The sequence below is a fragment of the Cupressus sempervirens genome, chromosome 3 (genome assembly GCF_028749045.1).
Source record: "Cupressus sempervirens isolate cs-2001-9-10 chromosome 3, ASM2874904v1, whole genome shotgun sequence".
NCBI classification, from domain to species: Eukaryota; Viridiplantae; Streptophyta; class Pinopsida; order Cupressales; family Cupressaceae; genus Cupressus; species Cupressus sempervirens.
Window position 1 is genome coordinate 146604573 of NC_143120.1, and position 7945 is coordinate 146612517.

Sequence of the window (7945 nt, forward strand, 5' to 3'; positions counted from 1 at the left end):
GCTTGGTTAACCTATGCTAACTAGTTCCTTAAACTGGCATTATTTCCCAATGAACTAGCACTTGCTCCATATATAAGTTCAATAAATCAATGGAACATTGATTTTCAAGTATAAAAACCTTGGAATCACTCAACTTCATATAAAATGAATGAATGGTCTTAAAAAAAACTCTAACTTAAAAAATAATTTGGAAATCTTTTCTTGTTTATGTACAAGTTCTTGAGATATTTTCACCAATACATTATGTTCAAACCTTCTTTCAAACTACTAACATTAGCTTATCATTAGTCTTTATATCCTCTACCTGAATTTAATTGACTATATTTACTAATTGATCCAAAATTGAATATTGACCATCTAAGTTAGTTATGCCAAATACATCCAAAAAAATGTCTCCTATAGTGTGTAGTACATGTTTCTTCTTTTTCTCTATCCTTAGTTGTTCTTATTTTTCCTTATGGCTCAAAAAGGTTTGTGATTCCTACATCTGTTCAAGTGTCACATTATCAATTCATACATGGGTAAAGTGATTACCTCATCTAGACTTACTAACTCATCATCAAAATCATCTATTTGAGTCAATATCTGAGATCTAGGGGTTGTCTCACTAAGTAGTAAAAGTTACAATTATTTCACCTTCTCACTTCATCTCATTGCTTGTTGCTACCTCTCCTGAGTAGGTATCACCTTCTATTCAAGTGACCTCTCCAATCATATTACAGGCTTTTCACTCAAAAACTGTACAAGAGCTAGGGAAGCCTCTTTCTCCTTTGGTGTTACCTATTTTTCTATCATCCTCTCCTTTCCTCTCTTCTTCTTGAAGGATAAGAATACAATTTAATTATGTAAACAAAATTTTTTCCTTGCCCTATTTCTTGGCACTTGTATATTGATGCAACTTTTGTGGTATTAGTCTTTTTAGTCTCAATCTTTGGATAATCGACCACTTGTAATAAAACTAGATTTGCACAAGGTTGATTTGTGTCTATCATGAAACTTTTCGTGTCTTCCTTAGTGAGAACATTTAGGTTCTATGAAGGTTTTTCAAATATTTCTTTGATAGTAACAACCTCCTTTTGTTCATATTTATGTACTAGTTTCTTAATCTCTTCTATTAATTTAGTAACCTCTTCATTATATGCATGCTCAAATTCAATTCATCTTTTCCTTCTTTGGCTTCTACTATTGGAGTAATCACTCCATATACCTCTTTCCCTACCTTGATGCTATCCTACTCAACTTCATGAGATTTATTCTTCAAAATTTTGTGTGCCCTATCTCTTGGCATAAACTTCTTTACTGAATATTTAAGGGCTATAGACATATGTGTCTTCCCCAAATTTGGCATAGCTTGTGCCAATGTAATATCTATTGTTTGCTTCTCTCTAGATAGTGCCCACTTTCATTTGGTATCTATCTATTTGTACAAAGATGTTAGGAATCCATCTCCCAATTCCAAGGGTGTATGTCTAAAGTTAATCATCATAGTGATCATAGATTATTCAAGCTTAACTTGATCGTCATTACTCAAAGAATCATAATTAATATCTTTAAAACTTGCAAAATTTCCTCATTCTCTAATTTTCTCACATACCTGATCTATAGTCATTACAGGGAATCTCTTTATAATTTGTAATTTTCTTGGTTTATCCAACTCGATCTCTTTGTCATCTTCCTCCTCCTGTGTAATGATCAATTTTATCCTTAGCCTCTCTTGTGTACATTTTTTTGGTGAGATGGCTAGTCTTTTCTTTGATGGGTTTCCTTCAGTCTTTACAAATGTGGGCTAAAATGTCTTTGATCTTATTAAGATTTTCACTTTTGGCTTTTGAGGTGTGACAAATTTCTTCACATTTGTACTAAGATCAGATTTAACCTTAGGATCAACAATTATTACCTTTCTCTTCTTTTTGCCTTCGGCTCAAAAATAGCCAATTCTTTTCCTTTTCCTTCCTCATCTACAACAGGTTGTCCTAGTCCTTCCCCTTCTTGATTCTTCTTTTCCTCACCAATCTTTCATTTTATTTTCTTCTTGGCCTTAGGAGTGTTGGATTCTACATTTAACTTTTCCATTATTGTTTCATATGTGCCAAATTTCTTGGCATTTGCATCAACATCCATGATCAAAAGTGTAGTTACTAATGTTGTTATCTCATTAAGATTAACTTCATAAGGCAACAGCCTTAACCATGTAGTTTTTAGTATCACTGCCTAAACATATACAAAACCTATGTCTAGTACAATACATACTTCATCATAATACTCTTCAATAATTGACTTAGGTGTTCTCATTCTATTTTTTATTTTATTTTTGAACTCTTCAAAATAGTTATCCATTATAGCTTCAAAATTGTCTCCCAAGATATAATTCAACTCATTTAATTACTCAATAACAAGTTGGTTCCTATCCCATGATACTATTCCAATTATAGGAAATAAATTATGTGCATAGAGAAATATGAATCTAGTAGCAAAGATTTTAACTTACATGATATATTCTTTTCTTTCCTAATTACCTCTAGGCTTTGTAATAGTTGTTGCAATTGTAGCTCGACAAGGTCATGAGTATGATCCTTATTGACAATCTTCAAATCTAATGTAATCCATGGAATGTTGTTCAATTGGCTAGATTGGAAAAACTTGTGTGCAATCACATGAATGAAAAATTCAATTACAAGATCTTCTATCCCATTAATTGACATTTGTCTACTATTCCGCTTTTCTTTGGTCAAATTTTCAATTTTATTATTTGTTGCACTCCTTATGCTTTTGGGTCTATCCAAGGTAGGGTAACTAATTACTTAATGTATTATAGCCTTTTTTATCTTGATAGGTCCAAATTCAAACCATACCTTCATGTTTTGGATGTGACTGGTCATGACCATTATCCATTCAACCTTGAAAACCTTAGGGAACCCTACGACACAGGTAAGTCATTTTCTCATTAACTACTTTTTTCTCATCTTTCAAGACCCCATTGTCACACAACTTCTCATAATCTACTTTTATTTCAAAGTCTCCAATATCTCCTACCTTGCATAGGTAACATGATCTTGCATCCTAAATAGATAAAACTTTGGGTGGAATTGACAATAGGGAACCAATAGCATCATCAATATTCTCAACAATTATACTACCCCTAAAGTTTTGGGGAGAACACTGGTCATCCCTCACAATATGAGCATTGTTGTCCTTCAAAATTTCACTACTTGATGATGCCATTTTGATTAGGGTTTTTAAAAGATAAACTATTCTATGATATCTTCAAAAAACAATTTACTCAGCACCAAAAAACTAACACTTACTAATGTGAACAAATTTTTCAATGCTCTAGTTTGATTTTCTTTATTCATTGTTGGAATCACCTTGATTTCATTTGAATCACTTGGGAGTTCTAAAATTTATTGGCAAATAAAAATGTATACTGAAATTTGAAAATGATATATGGATTTGTCCTTGATGCATCTTTTTTTATGTAGATATGAAATTTTAGCACATCTTATGTTAGGAAATAATGTAAAATATATCATTAAATATTAAATTCCTACATACCTTCTTTATTTATTTGGATGTGGTGTGATCACCTGATCTATTATATTGGGTGATCTTGGCTTTTCTTTCTCCATTGCTTCTAGCTCTCATTATCTCTATCCATTTATTCTTTCCTTTAACTTTTTATTTTCCATTATTTTGTGTTTGTGCTATCATTCTACAATTTTTATTGATATGTATAGCTTTGAGACAACTAAAACATACTATTTCTCCATTGAACTAGTTCTTTTAATTTCCTCTAAAATGTGTCTTGATGAAATTTTCTAGGATGTGACCATATTCTCCACAATAGTGACAACTATACCATCTATTTTAATTCTAATTGTAATAATTGTCTTTTCACGGTGCTTGTGTGTGTTTCTAAAGTGTCTAATTTGATTTTATCTTTAATCTACACTCATGATCTCTATGTCCATATTTTTTATTATTATAGTAGTTCCTTGAAATGTAGTGAAGGAATCATTTTTCTTTTATTTGAATTCATGTGCTTGATGTCCTATCTTCTTGCATTTAGAACAATTACTAATAGACTTACGTTTAGAAGTTTTCATACCACTCTTGTGTTTGCAAATGTTTGTTGTGTGTTTAAGTTTACCGCAATGATGAAATGTACATTTTCCTTTGGATTTAGCATTCTTTTTTTCTCCTCTTTGTAATGATTCTCCTTTTTCAATAGATGAAAAGTGTTTTTTGTATCCCAATCCAAAGGTATTTTTTCTAGGTGATCTCATCAATTCTTCAAAGTGTTTGATAACTTCACTTGGTTTGTTCTTTCTTTTGATTAGGCCCTTTTCATGCCTTAACTCATTTCTTAGTTGCTCATTTTATGACCTTAGGTTTATGATCTCCATGTATTTTATGTTTTCTTCCTGAGTAGAATCTACCAATTGATTTATTATGTCCAACTAATTGTTTGTAAGCTTTTCTACTTCAAAAGATCTCTCTTCAAGTATTATGATTACCATCTATCTTTTGTCTTTTTCAACCATAATTTTGTCTTCTCCATCTTTCTTCTTTTGTTCTATTACTTCACATAGTAATACTACTTGAGTTTACTGTTCTATCTTGAGTTCTTTTACCTCTTTTCTTAGGGAACCATTCTTTTCAACTAGTTATGTTACTACTTCACTTTTAACACTAGTCTCTCCATTATCAACTAGTCCTTATGTATCTACATCCTTTTATTGAGTATCATTTTTCTGAATTTCTATCTCTTTTTATAACTCTTCTTTTTCACCTTCAAGTTGTTGCAATATGATATGGATTTCAATCATCTAGTTCTCAATGATTGTTTCCCAATATTTATTCCTCCATCTCCATGATCTGCTTCTCTTAAGTTGTTATACTTTTTCAAGATAACTAGGCTCTAATACCAATAGTTTGGGAGGATTATTGAGAGATAAGATACTAAGAAGTGGGCGGGTGGGGTGGGGAGGGAATCAAGATCTTCAAGTTTGACTCATAAAACCAAATTACCAAATTCACACTTAATTCATCTCATATCTTAAATCTAACATTAAAATTGCAATGCTATATAGTAAATGAAACATTTCACATCCAAGAAATTTTCATAACACAAATGATTTAGGAACCCAAATACACTTCAATGTGAAGGTAAAACTGGGGTGGGAATGAAATCTACAAATCTTCACTATTACAACAATAAAGTTAACATGTTAGGCTTACAATGTTTGATAATGATATATGATTTACCCTGTGAGGGGTTTTCTCTATAAAATCCTTTGAGAGTATTAAGTCCTACCCTATTAAAGGATTTCACACTTACAATTAAGTAAGGACTCTATTAGTATATTTACATAGATCTATTAGGATCACTTGGTTAAGAGATTTTCCCTAATTTAGAATTGATTTAGTATCCAATCCTCAGTTTTCTCTACAAAATAATTTTGGATCTCCTCTATACAATGTATGATCTTATCTCTCAATATAATATCTCCTTTTATTCCTTTACTACTTTGATTTCCCTTATCTAAATGATTCCATACTTAACTTTTCTTTCTCTATTGTTTCCTTGTTTTATTCTTTCACTTGTGCATTTGTTTACACACACATTCTCCTCTATAAGTTTCACATGCACACACACACACATATTTGATCTGAATCATTTTGTAAATTTAGAGGAAAATACAAAAAGAAAGAAATAGTGTTATTGTAAACAAATAATAAGCCATACAAAAACTTATATTCATTCATAAAACTCAAAATTATGTACAATTATGGAGAATCTCGTAAGTGAGATGTATACCTGAGATTCAAATCAATTTATGAAAAAAGCTCGTTGATGAGTTGTATGTCCAAGTTCATAAAAGTTGGCCTATCCCTTAAATGATATGTGTGCCCATGAACTCCATAGGAGGTGGGAAATCTAGTAGTTGAGATATATGTCCACAAACTCCATATACAAGATCTGGTACAAATTGGCAATCTTAGCAAACAAGATTATGTCCATATCATTCTTATCTCAAATTCATCTTGGTCCTTTTTATAGATCTTCATGGAAGTTTAAAAGCCACTCCATCTACATTCTCATTAGAAATTGAATGGACAAATAAAATTTGATAAGTCATTACAATTGATAAGAGACCATAATTAATTAAAATATATAATTTAAAATAATGTGTTAGTTTAATTTTTATCATTCATTTGCTCTTATGAGGGAATGGGCCCCATTTTCTTATCACCTTTGAAATGATGTGCATTCCATAATGATTCTACCAACCTGCTTGAAAGTGATTTTTATGCATTATATCAATTTTTCCTTTCCATATACCTTTCAAAATGTATACAATCATGTTATAGTATGTAAGCACATTATTTTTAATTCCACAAATTGCCTTCTAAAATTTTGTGTCATTATACTTTGTTCCAAAAATTGATATTGCCTTCCCTCCATCTCTAAAAACAAAATCCACAAGTTCATATCCTCTAAGTCAAATAGCATTAAGCACAAAAATGCTTGATCCTCACTATCATGTACTTCTAAATAAGATTTACTAAGCCTCTACTTTTGGGTAGCTCCACCATTTGTGACAACATAACACAAGTTCTTCCTCGCTCACTTCTCCATAGTTTCCATATTTTAGCTTGAAGTAATATGAGATATCAAAATTGGTGAGATTCTCATCCTCCTCTTTGATTTCCAACAACAATAGTACCATACCTTTTTTATTTATCAATGCCAGAGTCCAAGTGTGTCCCTAAGTTGTTTTGCTACATCCTTTGAGACTTGACATCCAAATCCATAAAATCGATCAAAACAAATACTATACATAGCCTTTATAGAATCCTCTTCACTTCCAAACATAGTAGCCATACATTTAATATAATGCTATATCTATCCATCCTTGGGAGCTTGGAAAAACTCCTTAGGAGGATCCATTACAGTGATCCAATGCTCATTGCCACACCCCAAGAACAACACACTTAAGTCTGTAGGAGGGCTCTTTCTCCTTCCTAGTTGGATATGAATACATATTTGATCTTGTAGAAAAAGAGCATACGTCCCATGATCACAGTGGTGTAATTGATCATCACAAGGATAGTTAACACTTACATAGATTTGGAAATGATCTTAAGAAAATGGTAAAATATGTCAAGCATCCACTAGTTAGTAGTGAAGGATGTTAGGCTTTTGGTATTTTGAATGTTCAGAGGGTTGCTTGAAACTTCTATATTTCAGTGCATGGCTTGAATATTATGATTGCTTAGTAGATATTTGGGGATGACACACATATTAATGTCAATCACATTGCTCATTATCTTTCTTTTAGTCAAAAATACCCTGGAATACACAATCCTCTAGATGGAATTGCCCACATTCTTCAAGATACCAGTGAGAATTTTAAATATTATGTGAAGGTTGTACCTACCGAATACAATTATCTATCTTGGGAAGTTTTAACAACCAATCAATTTTATATGATAGAGTACTATGTTCCAACAAAGGAGTATGAAAGGTCCTTTCTAGTTGTATAGATTTTACATGATCTTTCTCCAATGACTATAACCACCAAGGAGGACAAACATGGTTCCACTCATATTACACATCTTTGTGTTGTTCTTGGAGGCACATTTTCTCTCATAGGAATATTGGACTAGTGGATGTATTGTCTTATGGAAGTTGCAAAAAAATCTTCAAATCTAAGAGTTCAATAGCAATTGGAATTGACAACAATACTTTAGAAATTGGTTATAGCCATATGCAAAGAAGCCTATGAGATGGAGGAGGAAACCAATTTTGAAAACTATAGCTAGAAGAGGAACCTAAACCTGGCTCTGATACCACTAATCTGAATCATTTTGTCAATTTAGATGACAATACCAAAAGAAAGAAATAGTGGTATTCTAAACACATAATAAACCATATAGAAAC

At 31.7% G+C, this 7945-nt stretch overlaps 1 pseudogene; it reads left to right on the plus strand.

Annotated features, from left to right (window-relative positions):
* LOC149565177 (uncharacterized) overlaps positions 1-7728 on the plus strand; it is a 92579-nt pseudogene extending 84851 nt beyond the window's left edge.
* Positions 7729-7945: the final 217 nt, after the last annotated feature.